At 45.6% G+C, this 19,405-nt stretch overlaps 1 protein-coding gene across 11 annotated transcripts in view; it reads right to left on the bottom strand.

Moving 5' to 3' along the window:
* Positions 1–19,405, bottom strand: part of LOC121601615 — a 143,039-nt gene that overhangs the window by 114,362 nt on the left and 9,272 nt on the right. For 7 of the 11 annotated variants that reach the window (XM_041930482.1, XM_041930439.1, XM_041930497.1 and 4 more), the window contains exon 2: positions 9,568–10,353. The gene's annotated coding sequence lies outside the window, so the exon portion shown is untranslated. Of the gene's footprint in view, positions 1–9,567; positions 10,354–11,504; positions 12,631–19,405 lie in introns of all 11 variants that reach the window. The other 4 variants (XM_041930449.1, XM_041930444.1, XM_041930470.1 and 1 more) reach the window with 2 other exon arrangements.

Genomic DNA, 19,405 nt, shown 5'->3' with positions numbered 1-19,405 from the left:
GTTTCGGGCAACCCCGTGGCAGCGTAATGTATCGGGTACAATTTGAAAACCTCGAAACGTGTTTACGTGCTGTTGTTTTTTCAGTCTAAATCCACGCTGTGCAAGCATCTGGCAGCAAACTAGAACATGGTTTGAGGTGTGTAAATGGGACTTAACAGGAGAAAGAAGGGCGAAAAAAGTCCAACCAATAAAGCGGATCCGGGGTTGCCGAGGTGCACACATTCGTACACCGCACTGGACGGAACGGGAAAGTTGATTAAAAAGGACCGGTGACAGTGTCGAAACGGAAGTATGGCCCGAAGTACATTTCCGAAAGCGGGACCATCCCGACCAATCGAATGCGAAATAAATGTGCAACGATAGATCGCTGGCACCCTACACACACACACACACCCTCCGATTACACCCCGGTGCTTGTATCACGCGGATCGATTTAAAACTGCTATCATAGCATTTTTCGTCCCAAGTCCCAGTAAATAAAAAAAGGTCCGCCCAAATTGGGATTGGTTCAGCCGGCAGCGACTTTCCCCCATGCACGGCGGCCCAAATATGGGTGGAAAAAAGGCGTCCCCCACCCTCTAGCGTTCCAAATGGAATCCAAACAGGATGAACGGACAGAGATGTACGAATTGAAAACACATCGAAACACACACACACACTCTCGGAGTTGATGACATTCCATAAAATTGTTCAAAATACCCCACGGGGCAAGGGAAATGGCGTTCTGCACGCAATGAATTTTAATCAATCACGCTTCAAACGCATCCACCTTGCGAGGTGGGAGGGGGGTGGGCAGGGACTGGGCGCAACTCCACGGAGTCTTGGTCAAAGGGGGAAAGACGCACACAAACACCGGTGATGGCTGTCGATTGGTTTGGCGAATTCTGTTTCCGGTTTTGCACGACTCCGGGCTCCGGACCTTTTGGAGTAGAGCACGATCACTTTCGCCGTTTCCGGGGCCTGCCTTAACGAGACGACGAGCCACGTTCACAGCATGGCTCTGACCATCGACGCTGCCCCGAGAAGTTGGTGCAGTACTAACTCGCGATTACAGTGGTTTATTATTTGTTTTCTTTTACTGAGCGGATGTTGCGCGATAAATGCTCGAACGTGGAATGAGTGATACTGAACAACGATTGAATTTTTAACGATGTTGACACCTGATTCAATTAACTCAAAACCAGCGACACGCAATGTCGTAAATAATATTTTATAGCGGCGCTTGCTGTACACAATAGTGGTGGGAGCTCGGAATTGAACCTACTCGATTCCGATGCCGTGTTCGGAATCCATTCCGGAGCCGATTCCGATGCTGCAGTCGATTCTCATTCCAGATCCGATTTTGAAGTTGACTACGGAACCGAATCCGGAGTTGACTCCGGAGCCGATTTCGGAATTGAATTCGGAATAGGTAGCTGAATCAGAATTGGCTTCGAAATCGGAATGGACCTGGGAATTGCAATTTGTTCCGGTAACAGAATCAGCATTGACTCCAGAATTGGAATAAGCTCCGGAATGAGAATCAATTCTTGAATTGGAATAAAAAGTTTCAGAAGCGAAATCAGTTCGGGAAACTACATGAGAATTGATCGTTTACAAGTTGAAGTTTGAAATCAATACGTAGCATCATTGGATCCGAACATTTCTTCTCATGGAGATGCTGAACCCGGTTTAGAATTCGAAGCCGATTCTGATTTTGAAGCCAATTCCAATTCCGGAGCCGATTTCGATTCTGGAACCAATTCCGATTCCGGAACCGATTATGATTCTAGAACCGATTCTCTACTATCCGGAATCAATTCCAGAAAACTTCGGAACTAGCCGGAATCGATTCCGACGAAAACTTCATTTTTCCCATCACTAGTACACAAGTGCTTTATATTCGGGGATGAAGCAAAACAAGCAAACTATTATTATGTATTATATCACCACCTACATTAAACATGTTCAAAGGTTTTGATTAACAGAAATAAGGCAAATATTTAGTAAAACTAGTAAACAACTTTCCAATCTAGCTTTAAAGATAGATAATAAAAGATATTCAATTGTATATTAAATTTATCATCATCATTTCACTAATTATGCCTCACATTTTCACTTAATTTTAAGCGCTGCAATCTGACAAATTTTCATTATTAAATTAAGCTGTCCTGGTGTACCCTCTCCAAATAACGACCTGCCATGAATGTTAAACGAAACGAATCATTCCATTAAACATTATGATAGCGCTAATCACAATCCGACCGGCTCGAAAGTATCCGTGTCTCCACCAGTGAACATTGATTGAAGTTCGACCGTTGGCAGTAACACACGCGGGCGCAACCGCGAGCATTTCCAACACCAAACATACTTTCGACCATTTCTCCAAGCAATCGAGCAAAAAAGGTAAGGTGCATTTACTTTTCCACATCGATGCCCTTCCCCCTCGGGTTCGTCCGCCATACCATGAGCGGCATTACACGGCCCACCAGTAACAGAGGATGACTTATTAACGTTGCCCAAGCGTTTCGATGTACGCGCCAACATTAGTGCCAACATTAGCAGTGTGAATACACACACACACACAAACACAAGAAGGGGGTTTGTCGAACCGAAGTCATCGGAATGTCTTCATGCATGACCAAAGCAGCAAGAAAACAGTGAAACCGAGGAATCTCACACAACCGAAACGCTGCGCCGCCACTGTGTGCGCTCCCTATTTGTGCTTTATGATGCAAAATCACACTCTCTTATCGCTAGCATAAACTGCGTTGCTTGTCAAGCACCTGTGAACATGCTTGCTTAACTTTGGATAGTAGTTTTGAGGATTAAAAATGGGTTGCCGCTGTCGAACAGAAGATGGGATGAGAAACAGCTCAACCCCACAGCCACATCACTTGATTGTTCCAATCAACTGATCTTGAGCTCCGAAGCATGATCTGCAGCATACTCGCATTTTTGGAAAGGGATAAACCGAGGGTTCCAATGCATGTCGCGGTCGGCTTCAGAAAGTTTCGGCAGAACAGGAAAGCCAGCACAGAAGAATGAACCGCTCGATTATGTCTGCCGAACCCCAGTGGCGAACGGGCGACCGCAAGGTCGACGACTTGTATACCTCTCGACCGCAGACAAGTGGCGTTCGTGTGCTAGGGCGACCATAACCATAATGATTGAATCGATCTGTTTTCACTACACACAATTCCACGTGGCGATGCGTACGCGTACGGTGCGGTACGGTTGCCGGTGGTTATACCGGTTAGGGGGAGAAAAGCTCCCAGCAACTTGGCGGCACGCATAGCTCTCCCACTTCCACTGTGCCGGAGCAGCAAGTTCATAATTCCGATTCCACCAAGTGTCGCCGTACTTTTCCTGTACCCCGGTGTGTCAGTCACCGATCCGTCCAATTGCTTCATGCCCCTTCGATCGTATGCCCACTGGTTGCCCTGCCATGTCCGGATAGCAAGGAGCACATTCGGCATGTTCGTCACGTTCCTCGGACACTCATTGACTACAGCGCGTTCCGTCGTCGCTGGCAAACCCAGACCCGTCGTCGGTTAACCGACCGTACACAGCCGGTATAATGAAGCTCCCGGTACCAAGCAACCGACCCATCAATTTTGGTCTTAGCAATAACAGAAGAAACACCCATCTACACACACACACACACACACACACACACACACACACACACACACACACACACACACACACACACACACACACACACACACACACACACACACACACACACACACACACACACACACACACACACACACACACACACACACACACACACACACACACACACACACACACACACACACACACACACACACACACACACACACACCACACACACACACACACACACACACACACACCACACACACACACACACACACACACACACACACACACACACACACACACACACACACACACAGACACTCCATCACGAAAACAGAAACTGGAAAAAAGGGTTTACAAAACTGAAGCCAAACGTAAGACCCAGCACGAAGACGACCAATACCGGGAGACCAAAAACGGCTTGTGTGAGTGTGTGTCGTATGAATAATTTTATCGAAAGCTTACCCAACCGATCCGATTGTGGTCCGGGATATGCGTTTTACTTATCGGTTCATCTGCTCCAAAACCAACGGGAAGGTTTTCTGTGTATCTGCACGCCTTTGCTGTGTGCTTGCTGGCCCTTTCAAAGCTTTAAAGTTAATGAAAGCGCATTTGCACATAAATCCCCCCCGGGAGGCTTACCAATTGTGCCTTGAGTGCACGAAAAATTAATTAAATCGAACACAGCTTCGGTTTGGTGCAGAGCACGAAATCTTGTCTTTTAGGCGAGAAGCACACGCCAGTATGAAATTATTATTATTATTATTATTATTCTTATTAATATCCAGCAAGCTTAATGTATGCTCCGTCTTCAAGAATAATACATACACCGTTTGCACACTTTGCTGCCCAGCCCAGGCTGCTGCTGTTGGAAAAGGGAGAAAAACAAACAAAACTACCAGAGAACTCAAACTCTTGGGGAATGGTGCATGCTGTCAGTACACCGAGCCTTTAAGCTTAATGTAATTACATTAACGGACAGCAATCGGAAGCAAACTTCATTACTTGATGGCCGCTCAGCTCAGCTGGCAGCGTCGTACAAAAAAAAAGTCAGCATATTGAATCATCTCGTCATACGGTGAGCCAACCGTCCATCTACTGACAATTTCGAAGCGTTCCAGTCGAAGCTGTCTCGCCAATGGTACGCAGTCAAGGATCGTCGGTCGATTCGTTCCGTCTGTTAGAAACTGTTTTATTTTACTTCTTCTTCTTCCTCGTTCGCCAAACCAACTCATTGCGATGCAAATCGTATTCAAATGAATCAATACGCCCCGCACATGATCGGTGCTGCCCTTTTCTAGTAGCAGCCAGGCAGTGCTGGAGAGTACCGCCCAACCAAATACTGCTGGGCTAAAAATCAATCGCTTCGCTCGACCCACCCACCCAACCGACACGACACAGCGAAGTGCTTGTGAGGAAGGAAAAAAAGAAAACACCGGTACTCCCTCACGCTCCCGGTTATAACCGTCGGATCGATGATTGACTGTGTACCACCATCGGCACCCAGAGTCGGGGGTAGAGTTCGTTAGAATTTTTGGCCCTAAAATAAAGTACGCATAAACATACGCAATACGACCCGCGTTCATGTTGCGACCGTTTCGAGTGCTAGAGGCGAGCGAATACACCGACATTTACCAACACCGTTGATGAACCAACCGGAGGAACGGTGGGTGTACAAGGCGAAAAAAAAAATACAATCTCACAAAAAAATGAATAATAAAAACCGCACACCGACATTAAGATTCACTGCTCCCCGTACTCCTTCTTCCTCCGAACCACCACTAGAGTACGTCTGGCTGGAAAAATCGCCATTTCGAAGGATGGATCCGCGGAAGGACCCGCGGTAGACACAGGAAACGCAAACGAACGAGAAAATCAAAGTCAATTCCCGCAGCAACTTGTGCAGCATTTCCCTTGCCAATCCACCGTCTACCGGCGCCGTCGTTCCCAGTACCCTCGAATGCCGCGGTGGCCTAAAGGTGTTTTGCTTTGCTTCGGACGCAAACATTATGTATATGTAGGCAGGAGAGTAAGATCTTTCCTTTTTTTGTTTTGCAAATACTACTATCAGTAGCAGGCCTTACGCCGAAGTTAGCGATCCAAAACATTCGATCCTCATAAATATGTACACCAATATCTCTGCGTCATCATCTTTCCCAAGCCAACCCCGACAGTAGCGAAGGCTGAGTGGCACGGCGGCCCTATTTTTTCCGCCTAATAGGAAATGGTTACATTTTTTTTATAGAGATTTATATTTCCTGTTGCTTTTCTCTCATTGATGCTTTGCGTACGTGCGATACCAATCTCAGACTTAGTATCGTCGGAATAGTTATTCTTTCCAATGAAAGATATTTGAAGAGGAAGTTGCAGGTCACCCACTCTCTCTTTCTTTTTCGATTGCGATCGTAGTATTAAACGATATTAGAAGCATCATTTTCACATCTTTATGGGTGGATCAAAATCTGAATAAGAAAATGATTCTGATTCTCTTGTTTACATATGTGCACTTATTGAGAGTCAGTGTGTGAGTGAGAATCCAGCAAATGAATGTCAGGACTCAACACAGTTTATATGAATCTTTTCGTTATTTACTCTTCACTTGTTTATGATTCACTTTTTCACAATTTACTGGAAATTCACTATATAGGACGGTGAGTCACTAAACTGCCTAAAGAACGAAGCGTTAGTAGGCACGAGGAAAGAGTGGATGGAACCCCAAAGTCTGAAATACTAGTCAGTCCTAAAATCTGAACAACTAGTTCTACCCGGAGTCGAAGTCGTCCGAAGCCGTCCCTAATTGGAGTCGTCCGGAATCGGAGTCGTCCGGAGTAGGAGTCCTCTGGTCTCAAAGTTGGAGACGTATTTTCATCGTTAAACTCTGACCCTAAAGACTTCGACTCCAGACGACTCCGATACCGGACAATTCCGACTCCACACGAACGACTCTACCTCCGACTCCAATTCCAGTCGATTCCGACTCCTAAACCGGGCGACTACCGCACGATTCCGAACGGACCATCCCGAGTTGATTTCCAAATTTTCGGAGGCGGATCCAAGTCAACTCTGGATTTTTGCCATCACTAGCAGTGAGTCGCTGGAAGACGCAAAGATCCCGAAAGAGTAAGTCACTAGTCAGCGTAAAGAGTGAGTGAGTTGCATCCCACAGGATTAGCGGAAGGCTTTAAGTGCTAAAGTGCAGTAAGGATAAGTATTCCCTATAGTCAATATTCCGCTAATATTCAACTCACTAAAAATTGTTATTACTCTCATTTAAGTTGACTATAAGCTTCCAAGGCACTACTCTATACGGTTATATTACATTCATGCAGCATCTATGAGCATGTTCCCACTAAAAATTGTGAACCGTGTTCCTACAAGCCTTTGTCAAAGGTTATCAAGCAGTGCAATTCTAATATAAACAACGTTTTAGTAATTGATGCCACTCAAACCAATCAGTATTTAATTGTAAAACAATTTCCTCAAAACGGGGATTACCCGTCACGATCTTGCCGTTTCATATTATTTCACCTATCAGCACAAGAACGTTTGCCTCCAGCGAAACGTAGAATAAAACAATCACCTAACGCCTATCTCGCTGCACCTTTACTAATTCTTCCCGCTTGCGTGACTGTGACTCCCCAAATATCGACCCTCCCCCACCACAAAACAGTCACGACACGGAACGAACAAAGTAACACGCTGGTTCTGCCCGCAACACTTCGTTCCAAACCGCGGCGCCATCGCGCAAACCCCAACAACACCCCCCCCTCCCAATGTTCATTCCAAGTTCATTTTCGTCCTCGTCAATTGCAAAACCACACCACTTCATAGCAAAGAGGGAGGCCAGCACCGAACAATGCATGTTCGTGATTCATATTTGACCACAGTGCCCCGTTGCACCGCACTAAAAACCTCAAGTGAATTCCCGCCAGGACTTGGTCGGTGTACTTGTTGGCACCTTCAGCACACGACGTGAGGTAAGCCCAACCCAACCCATCCCAAATCGTTTGCGGTTCTCCATCCAACCCAAACCTGCAATCGTTTTCAGCTCGTGGGAAAATGGGTGATGTTTTTTTTGCCACCCGTCCGCCAATGTTGCGATCGACGAAACGTGCAGAGCAGAGCCGGGGGAGTGCTGATCCGGCAACAACACATCAGCGCCCATGGTACCCCATGGAAAGGTCGGTTGGCCGACCGAAAGACGAGAAAAAAGATGCTTTATTGATTACCTTCCGTCGGTGACATTTAACCGCCACCGAAGCGTGCCAACCCTTTTTGTTCCTTTTTGTCGGTCTTTTTTTTTCTCGAGATGTGTGTACCACGGTGACTGCAGGCGACACCCACGGACGGAGTTTTATCGGTAGTTAGTTTGTTTTATGTACTACACCCAGTCCCACCAGAACCAGGAGTTTTCCAACGTGACCCGATTGTTCCCGGGTCCGAGATTGGTTTGGGGGGGGGGGGGGGGGGGGAGGACCGTGCAGCACCACAATCGTACCTCTCGTGCCGTGCTCGTTCTTTCTTTCGCGCCAATCGGATGGCATAGAACTAATGGGCTAGACGACGTCCTCCCTGGGTCGCACCCCTTCAGCAACGTTTACCGAACAGCCCCCGGTGTGTGAACGATCGGCTGCTTCATCGCAACCAGGTACGGCGGTATCGTGACATGATTTATCAGCTTGTGCTCACGGTGTGCGCATAGGAACAGTTTCCTTTTCGGTTTCAATTTAAAATGCAGCAGTAAATGCATTTCGATTGTGTGACCTGCTTTCCTTTCCTAATATAGGATACGGGTACAAACTTTTCATATTTCAAACGTAATCCATATGATGAGCAGGGAGAAAACAAAATGTTAAAACGTAAAATAATCTTTTTTCCTATTTCCCTCGAAAGCCCTAATAGCACTTTAACGCTGCACTATAAAATCCCAACCGTAAGCTGTTTCTACTTCCCTCCAAGGTACTCAAAACTGCACGCCTCGTGCAAGCTGCGCGGTTCGAGACGACGGCTCGAAAGGGAAAAAATCTATTGCCTCTAGCCAACATATATTTCCTATCGAGGCGCTCTCTAACACATGATCCCATTTATTAGTCGGCCGCTCGTTCATTCCAAAACAAATGCCCGCAAACGTAAAAGGACCCCCGCCATCGCGCTCCCCCGTTGACAAATGGGAAAAGGGAAAGAAAATGATGATGTCTCTAAATGGTGATGTGAGAGGAGGAAAGTGTGGAGGGGAGAGAATTCCTGCACGTTCCTTGCATTTGTCCCACCCCGCTCGTCCTTTGCTTCGATGACAGTTTTACGAGCGAAACAGATTAGATTGAGCAAACGTGATGATCGTTATTGGTGACCTTTTTTGTTAGTAGGCGCTCGTGTGTGTGTGCGTGTGTGTGTGGATGAGCCCGACTGAAGCCAAATTATTCCCCGTAGGATTGACAAATGTTTCTATTTACCCAAAATAGGCCTAAAGACATTTTCCTTCACCCGGTGACTGTGGGACATTTGCGTCGAGACTGGTTAAGAGAGAAAGGCAAACAATTCAAGCCTCTGGATGTGATTTGAGAATTATTACATCAACAGTGTTACGATCATCCCCCAAGTCTCCCTACCCTCTATCACAGGGCCCCCAATAAATCTCAAATTAGGTTAGTAGGGATAAGAAATGAAAAACAGTGGCCCAGCTTAAAAAAAAGGCAAATTGAAAAAGCGCCATTGTTGTGTTGTGTGGTTTGTGGCTGTGGGAAAAATGCTGCACCAAATCTCAGCCGCGTTGTTCGGTGTTGCAGCATCCAAAAAAATAATCATTTCCCCTGCGTTGGTGCGAGCGCCAGTGACGACACCTTTAATCGAAACGACTCTCCTCCCTCCCCACGCCGCAGCTACGGTGACAATGCTAAACCGCTTCAACACCTTTTTTGCAGCACTTTTCCAGCAGTTAGCAGACAAACAATCACCTACCTTTTGTGTTTGAAATCGCGCGTCTGGCTAGTTTCCTCCGACTTGTGTATGGCGTTTGTGTATGGCGCAACCCCTGGCCACTGAACGGGTTGTGTTGTTGTGTGTGGGTGACTGACTGCGGGGCAGGTGACAACCGTGGTTTCTGCTACCGCGGGAATGGGCTTACCGCAGCAGGACCGAAGCCGATTGGGGCAGCTGCACCTGTTGGCGGTGGTTTCCTGTTGCTTCGATAACGTCGCGCTGTTCCCGTACCCAAGTGACAACACTGCGCCCGCACCGGCCGGGCAATAAGAGCTGCATTATATTTTCATCAACACACACAGACACACATACACGCACGTTCACTGGCCGCAATAGAAGCGCCGGGCCCCGGTGATGGACAGTGAATTAATTCCCGCCAGCGAAAACTTTATTGCACACAAACACCCACCCACCCACCCGCCAAAGAGGTGTTCCACCGTGAGAACCGTGGTCGGAACCTCCCCCCCTGTCGCTTTACGTAATGCACTGCACTTTCATTAAACACACACTTGCACGCCTTCACATACACAGACACGTACGTTCACTGCACCGGGGGGAGATATTATTTAAAATCATGAGCTTTTTCCGCTTTTTTGATAACTATTTTATTGTTGCACCCACACTTGTAACCGCTTGCACTTATTGCCCACGAGCTGCGCGCAGATTTAAAATATTTTTCAACACACACACACACACAAACATGCACACACGCTCAAGAACTCGTTGATGAACTTCTCAGTTTACGTCACGGAGAGACACTTGTGCCTGCAAATAAGCAGAACAAATATAAATTATACCACGCTCAGAACAGCAGGCAAAGTTGCCTCAAGAAATACAAAAAATGAAATAACAAATGAATAAATATATAAAAACAGTTGCAATAAAAGTATATAGAAAGAGGCCTTTTTTGTACATCCATGTTGCATCATTGGTTCAAGCCTAGAATGGAGCGTCCTCCCTCAGCAACGACTGACTATCCGGCAGTGTGGTACTGACATAAGTCTTAAAAGCCCTATATAGTCCGGCTCGTACGCGTAGGACGTTACGCCAAATAGAAGATTTGTACAAATTATTTTTTAGCATTTTTTAATCAACATTCATCCATCTACAACCTCTATTGTGCGCAAAGATTAAAAGTTTGTCTAGTTTGAAAGATTAACTAATTTGAGAAAGTTCATCGGAAAATTGGTTCTCAGATGTGTTGTCACAAGTTTTATATGAATAATCAAATTTATTCTTTAACTATGAGAATTGTTCAATTTTGACCTATGTTTTATGTTAATGTTTGTGCAAAATCGGAATGATAAGGCAAGTGGCTGAAAAGAGAAGGGAGAATTAAAGCAGAAAACCAATAACCGCGGATAATCAACCATTAAAATGATATTATGTTGCATTATGTTGCAGTGTTGCACAAAAAAAAACACACAAAGACTGCACACAAGTAATGTATGCACTCACACCGATACGACCAAAGCTACCACATTCCTTTTCTCTTTCATGTACTGTGGTGATGCTTCAGCTGCCGAATGGCAATACATTGAACGTTTGTTTGTTTTCGTTTGCGCATAGCGAATAAAACGGCAAACCAACCGACACCGGACCACAGCGTGAAAGCTGCAGTTTGAAATATATTATTTTAGCAATGCACTCAGAAATCCGGTAATGCCACCCCCTGGAGTGGACCAGCTTACATCCCCCCCGGCAGGCACAGAAACCCAGGAAGAAATAAACGACGTGCAAATGTGTGAGTAGTATGGCCTGTAGAAAACGTAAAAAAACAACAACAAAGTTTACGTTTTTGTTCGCAGCAAACAATGTCGAGAATTATTCATCACCTAACCCCCCACACACACACATACATACAAACGGTCACACTTGCAGTATGTGGCAGTATTTATGATGATGCTATATCTCACCAGCAGCAGCAGCAGCAGCAGCAGGAAAGATAACGTGAAAATTCGAACCAAATGGAAATGTGCTAAGGGGCGCGCGCGGGGGCCTTGGGAGGGACAAAAAAGAAGAAGACCACAACAGGACGGACGGACGATAGAATTCCAACCCTATGACGTAAAACGTTGATAGCTTGGCGGCAAACAAAAAAATCATACTGCAACCATTTCTTTTTTTTAAGCTCAAACTGTGACAATTGCATGAAAATTTTTCATTGAGCGTTTCCCATTGTTTTCGTGCGCCAGATTTTCTCACTCCTATGTATGTGTGTGTGTTTTCGTAGCTTCTCGTTCAGCTTTCAGCATGTCCGTCTGCTAGTTTTCCGGTTGGCCAGTATACGGGATGATTTTTTGAGAAGGGATGCGCAGGCACGGGGAGCAACTTTCTCGTGAATAAAAATTGCAACCCTCCACCTCCAGCATCACAAAAAAAAATGGATCCCGGCCGGCCAGCCTTGCAAACATCACACCGCCAATCATAACACACTTTCGAAGCAATCGTTCTTGCTACTACTTTGGGGAGAACTTTTCGACGGGTTCCCTCCATTGTTTTACTCTTTTGTCGGCTCGCTGGTATTGTTGAAACCACTTGAAATGCTTTCATTTTCACATTTGTGTCCTTTTTTTGAGGGGGCGGGGGAACAGTTCTACCCGAAGACATTTCCACCGACAACTATTGCCGCGTTCGGTGCAAGCTGTTCGTTCGAATGGTGGTCAGTTTTTTTTTTGTTTGATGAGTTATTCTGATTCTACCCACTGGGAATTGTGAAACGCGTTCGATAAAAAGTAATCCCACACCACCAACTGGATAGTACTTCTTTAATCCAATGTGTGACAGTTGCTGTCTCAGTTCAGAAAGCTGCACTTTTGCGTCACACGTTTTTCAAACACGCTTATCAAACACTGGCAAACGTTCGATAGCAATCATCGTGCAAGAAATCAGTGGAATTACAGGGTGCGATGAGTGCTGAAGGAACTGAGGGTCGAACTGATACGGTGAGATACCCTTTTCGCTATCTTGGTGCATTTTTCGTATCATTTGATCAGCGGTGAAGCTTACAGCATGCTGTAGATGTGCAACGCTGATTGTGTGCTGTAAAGATAAAACAAGAACAAACAGAAAAAAAACATTAAAAAAGATGAATTACAATGCTACAAAAAAGTGTAAAAGTTCTTCTGGAATAATGATTTGAACTGTCATTTATTATGCTACACTACAAGCAAAGATGCATGATTTCATCGACCCATCGAGCAGTAGCACGAACAATGGTTGGAAAGAAAAGAAACGTAGAGAGCATAAGCATTTCTGTTTAGTGTGCTGCTCCACCGCTATACCATCATTACTTTCCAGTGTCGGTGGAAAAACTTTTGCATCACTTGGGGGCAGCACTCAGCCCACACATCCGGACAAGGGAGGTGTGAGAGCGACTGATGCAAAGATGATGAAGGTAAGGTGTCGGCGTTGACGGCGGTAATCGAATATTTGTCCGAAAACATTACGGACGAGACTTCGCCAGAACGCCACTTGGTTTATTATCTTCCTTTTTTTTTGTTGTGCGAGTGCTGCCTCTTTCCAGCAAGATTTGTTTCTATTTTGTTATCCAACCTTTGGGAGTACAACCCCCGTACCGTCCATCCAACCGTCTTGGACAGCGAGCTGCTACCAGCCCACTGGTTGTAGGGATGCGAAAAGAAAGAACCACGGCAGCAGTGCGGGACAGGGATTTTGGGGGGCGTTTGTTTGATGGTGAAAGTTTAATTTGATATACACACTGTTGTTATTTGTTTGATTTTTCTTTACGTGGGGCTTTCACCGTGTAAGAATTGGACAAAAACATGAAAAGAAAGATCTAAGGAGAAAGAGGCACACCGGGGGGCGAAAGGGATGACAACAGAACAAGTGTACGCTTTCGGCTGTAAGATGAGGATCAACTGCGCCTTTCCGTCTTGAAATGGTTTCAGCGTTATTTGATTAGCATCAAGTTGTGGGTCCCGTGTCTCGTTCATCTCGTGCAAAAATTGGGCTAGCTTTGTGCTACAACTTTTGCAACAGAAAAGAACCGAAGCTTCATTTTACATTTCCATTCTAATAATCTCTAACTAAAAAAGCTCGCTGTAAAAAAAGTAGTACAAACATTTAACAAAAAAAACACCACCCAACCTGCCCTATGCTTTATTGCGAAGCCAACGAAATAAAATAGATATAAATTAATGGCCTGCCTGAGATAACGATCGCTTTTTTTGATGGTCGTAAATCGGGGTAGTCAACAAATCCTACGACCGACCGAGTTGATCGTAAAACTTGTCACCTTACGGTTGGAAATAAATGGCATTTGTCAACAGCAGCAGACCTCCCCGTCGCGCGGTGGTGAGCGCTCGGCAAAAAAACAGGCAAACATACCCACCCCTGGCTCAGCAGTAGCAATATAGCGTGGGGAAAAATAGCCCAAAAACCCACCCAGCCGCTCTTCCATGTCATCTTCCACCCGGGACACTTCCACCACGCCACGCGCCAACAAACTTGTAAAAATACGAAAAATGCCATTCCACCTGGATGCTAATTGCGAAATAACATTTTCAAACACAAGCACACACACACACACAAACAGTTCATAGAGTCAAGGTTACCCACCGGGGCGCTGGTCGGAATGCTCTACTAGGTCCAACCGTGAAGGCACGACGGCGAAAGAAAACTCCGGCAATCCGCAAAAAAAGGCAACACAAACATCAAAGGGATCGGTTTTTCGGCTGTATTTTCCGGCTCGTTTTACGTTCTTTTGTCGACCGGTATGGGGTTTACCATCTCGGGACAGTTTTTTTTTTTTTTGTTTGCTTTCGTTTGTCGCTGTATCATGAGCTTTACCGGCCTCTCTTTTTGCATCACGGTGTCACGGGAGAACCTTTTGGGGTGAGCATTTGCTCCGCAGGACCTCACTTAAACCAGCGGTAATTCTATGTAATACCATTGAGAGCGCTGGTTAAGTTGGCCATTTCTTCTTCCAGAGACTGCTTTGTGCTGCGCATCGTGAGCTTTTTGCTGCCTCGATCTGAGCTTTCCAGAACCCAGGGAAGACACACACGGGCAGACACTGTAAATTCTAACACTGGTTGTGTTTTCAGCAGTTCCCAAGTTGGTTGAGGCCAAGTACTAAAACATACCAGCGGATCAGTTTTTCAACATTGAACATGAAGAATGCAATTCGAAACAACAACAAAGCTAGGACCAGTTCTGCTTAAAGCACGCCAAACCTTACCCGCGCAGGGTTGATCGAAGTACCGACCGTTCTTATTGAACTTTGAGCCACTTATTGAACATTAGGGTCCCTTTACGAGACACACCCACACCCCGACACACCGCTATTTTTTGGCTGCCAAATCATCTACCAGCCTGGGTGGGGTGGACACACGCCGAGCTGGAATTTAATATTCTACGCAAACTGTCTTCCGTACCGGCACAAACAAAATCAATCGAGCGTAAAATTACATCGAAGCCTTTCACTGCGAGCCTTCCTTCGCTACCTCTCGCATGGTGCAGATGCCACACAAGAAGGGGATGTGGATGAGGGGAGCAAAAAATGTAAAAGATCTAGAAACAGTTCTGATGCTCATGCCAGAAGAACGAAGACGCCGCCGGTGAAGCTTCAAAAGCGCTAACGTGATTGTTCGCACGGGTGTTAGCTGTCGGACCCAAAATAGCAGCCCCTCCCGGTCCGTAGCAGTATGGCCAGTGCCACGAACACGGCCGTAAAACATAAGCCCTGTTAAGCTGATGAAGCTGTTTTTCCTAATACTGCTGCCGATTGTTTTCATCCCGTCGAGCATAAATACCTTGCCAGCGGCGGAAAACGAAAGCCTGCGACCGACCGCTCGCCACCGACTGTCGAACGTCTTCGCCCATTAGCGGAAGGCTTTAACACACGACACGCCATAACCATTTTGGAGCGCTGAGGCACTGTCAAGAATAAGTCAAGCGTACAAGCTATATACGGTATATACACACCCTAGCGAGCTTTCGAAGTATTGGTTCAACTGCATTCTAGTATCTTGGGCTGTTGTTGGCCACTTGGAAGGATGCGACAATTTCGGTGGTGAAATGCTTGCCACTGGTTGGGCTAATGCTATAGGATGGCTCTTGAACGAAACTCGCAACCCAGTAGGTGTGTGTATATTAACGGTTAATGGTTTGTGAAGCAACAAATAGCACAATTTTTGCTACTAGATATTATCGTACAGCCCGTGGGCAAAGGACTTTGGGTTCGTACTGTAAACGTTAACCGGGGGCGAAGAAACTCAACGCCACAAATGAGCACTTTATCGAATGTCGTTAGTGCTAATTGACGCGTTATTTGTGGGTGGATAAATTTCCACCCGCCGCATGGAAGCCTTTCTCGCACAACAACTTTACTCCATTAGCATTACGACGGCAGGAGGAAGCTGTTAGTGGTTCATCGAATTTCATCTCGCACTTGTACCCAGAGGTACAGCGCCAGACAACGCACACACCGGAATGTTTCTTTCTGCTGCTGTGCTATGTTTTCTTAGTCCATTAACATCTTTAGTGATACCATTAGCAGTTACGGTGTGTTATAATTGTTGGAGTAAATTTTGTATGATGTACTACTATGCGCTTTGCTGGTAACACCAATTCTATGTAGCTTAGGTTTGATCTGAAGCGAAGAGATCTGGATTTAACAAACATTCCAAGAATTTACCAAAGTTCTTGAAGACGATCGTTATACGCTAGAGACATAACCGCTCATCTCCTATTTCATAAGCTCTCAAGATTTACTCTCAAGTTGATAAGCAACATCTACTTAAGCAGGTTCTTTACTCCCTCTAGGTAAAAATAGATCTAACGAATATTAGCACCACTACACTTTCCGTGGAATACTCCATGATATTTTCAATCGACGGACTTTTAGTCTTTATAAGAATTTGTCCTAGAGATGAAAATTGGTCAATGCTTCATCCGGCAACTTTGGATGGACGTCTTGGTTGGACAATGAAATTCCACAAATGTTCCCCATGGCATTGCCATTATTTGCATTGGATGGCATTTGTTGTTGTGTTGTGTAATAATTATAACTTTTAAAACATCAACAAAACAAAATCTCCAAAGACATCCTCATTTACAGTGTTCTATAATGAGATCCACAAACATCCTGCTCCAGAAAAAAAAACCATTACATTAACGAAGAAAACAATGGACAAACTAACAGAAAACATGATCCACTAGCTGATGATTAAAAAGATTATGTACAAAGGACCGGCCGAAGCAAAATCTCATTAGTCGCACGGAACGGGAAGCCAGCGGCGGATAAAGCAGAAAAAAGGTTCACTAAAACTTTCCACTCAGTTTCCTGCTCACTGGCATGCAAACCAACCAGACAACCAACGGCAGTAGTAAAATCCTGGCTCAAGTTTTTCACGGTTTCATTTTCCAACGGTCAGTGTACACCACCGGCGACCACATTCATGGTTGATATTACAGTTTCGTGCACTGGTACGTTCCGTGCTGCTGAGAATCCAAACAAGTTTCTAGAATTTGCAAGAAATAATTTGCAGAAACAGTGCTTGACTCACAGGGCAAGTGTGGTTTTGCAGTGTTTTTGTTTTGCCTTCTTCTAATTTCCATTGCATCTTTCCAGCCAGCATAAACTACTGGAGGTGTTACCAAACACTCCAACCCGGTGGCGGCAGGTCGAGAAGGGGTGAAAATGGTTTGACCGCTGACCGCAAACAGGTCGGTGACCGTCTCGAACCGGCAGGACCGGAAAATTGCCGTCTTTTTGTGCACGTAAAATAATCTTTGCCTTCCAGTGCCCTGCATGTTCGCTGTAGTTGTTTCATTTCCCTGCACCAGCCACCACGATGGTGTGATGCCGCTTATAAAAATCTGCACCCAAGGTAATGGCACGTCCTAGCGTGGAAAGGGCGCACAAGGACTTGGAATTTGAGGTTTCTTTTTCTCTCCTGCACTTGCTTAGTGCCGCATAGTAATCGTACGCCCGGCATACGGCTGCCCCTAATCTGCAACCTTATAGAAATCTACATCCCACGGGGCTACAACACATCAAAACGAGCACATCATAAACGACGTCTAGCGTACAGGTTGGCGTCGCTAAAACGTTTAAACTTTCCGACCCACACATTCCATGTTTTGCGACAAACTGTACAAATTACTATTCAAACACGCTTCCGGCAGAACCATGACGGTTGACGATGGTATGGTCGATCCGGCAAACGCTCGTGTTCGATGTAAGGGTGGAAGCATCAAACACCACTTCCGACCGCACCCACACAACGATTCGTATTACACATACGGCAGTGCGGCTCAAGATGACGCAGTACGAACGCAGGTCCAACGCCACGCCACGTTCACCCACGGCCAAGCGGTACGATTACCAATCGTTGCCACGCGACAATCGCGTCTCACCGGGATGACATCATTTTTGACGCAATGTCAAACCGAAGGAACAGTTGTTTACTTCAGCCCCGAACCTGCTTGGTAGAATATGGCCGGCGCAGAAACAACACACGAGACGAGACAGCGCGAGTGCGCCAAAAATATACCAACGACGATCGTTTGAAACGTTTGAAGATGAGAGGCTGATCGAAGATTGAGTCAGCTCCAAGATGCGCTGGCGCCAGTGCCGAGAGTTTGTTCTGTTGGTGGCCAGTTCGGTTGTGCGTTGTGCCACTTCCCCTACATTGTGCAACAGTGCCATCGTCCCACATTCGTGCTGGGGCGACCACGAATGCCAAATGATGTTTCAATATTCATCCGCTTGAACCATTCATAAACTCCTTCCTATGGAATTGGTAAGCGAGTCATTCTCGGCCAAGATTTCTTTGCCCCAGGATGTAAATGGATATAACCGTATACACAGATCGACACATCTTGCAAAGCGAAATACAACACCAGCACTAACCGTGCTATGAATGAGAAATCAGTACTGACCTACTTACTACTGAGGTTTAAAATAAAAACAAGGGAAAGGAGGGAATACTTTTCAAAGACTGTCACCTATGTGCTGGAATGCTGTTGGAAGAATTAAATACATAGAAAAGAAATGATCATGATTAAGGAATGCGCCAAAGAGAAAAAATATAAAGTAAGCAATTTGCCATACACTTATTTGAATCATTTCCTATTCTAGCACGATGGATATGTATCAACACGCTAACAGAGAACATGATCAAAATTAGACGTCATACAACGATGGTGGTTCCATAGAGCCGTCAGCAAAGGCAGGGTTTTCACATATCGCATGACACGACGACTGCTTACGATCCAATCATCTGGGCTTTTATTGAAGGATAGTCTCGCACGTAGCAAAACTTTATCTATTCAACTTATGACTTTATAAGTAAAAAGCCTTATGACCTTATGTGAAAAATGACGTCATTGAGGTCACGAAGAATAAGAAGAATAAGCCATGTTAACAAACTCTGTAATGTAATGTGGTAGGTATAGACGTTCCAACTTTTTGACAAGCCAGAGCAGTGTGCCTGCCTTTGGTTCCCAGCGAAAAAATCCGCATACCACCATCGTGAACATTGGCTAATCTTATAACCGCACACAACCACATTTGTGGCGCAAACCTCTTCATACACCAGCACGATCATCCGATCCCACATCTACTAAAAATCGCACAACTGAACTGAAATATTAAACTGGGACGCACTTCAAATCACCACCACCACCAACGAAAGAAGATGGCTTCATCGGTAAAGTTTACATCATTTGTCACCACAGGGCAGCGTGTTGGTATGCTGGAGAAAGACGTGGAAAACGTAAACGCCCGGCAATGAGACGATGCCATACGAAACTGCACAGTGTGCGCGATTTTCTGGTCTGTCATAAT

This window comes from Anopheles merus, chromosome 2R, assembly GCF_017562075.2.
Source record: "Anopheles merus strain MAF chromosome 2R, AmerM5.1, whole genome shotgun sequence".
NCBI lineage: Eukaryota > Metazoa > Arthropoda > Insecta > Diptera > Culicidae > Anopheles > Anopheles merus.
Note: the sequence above shows the minus strand (reverse complement) of the source record. Positions and strands in the feature narration are given on the sequence as shown.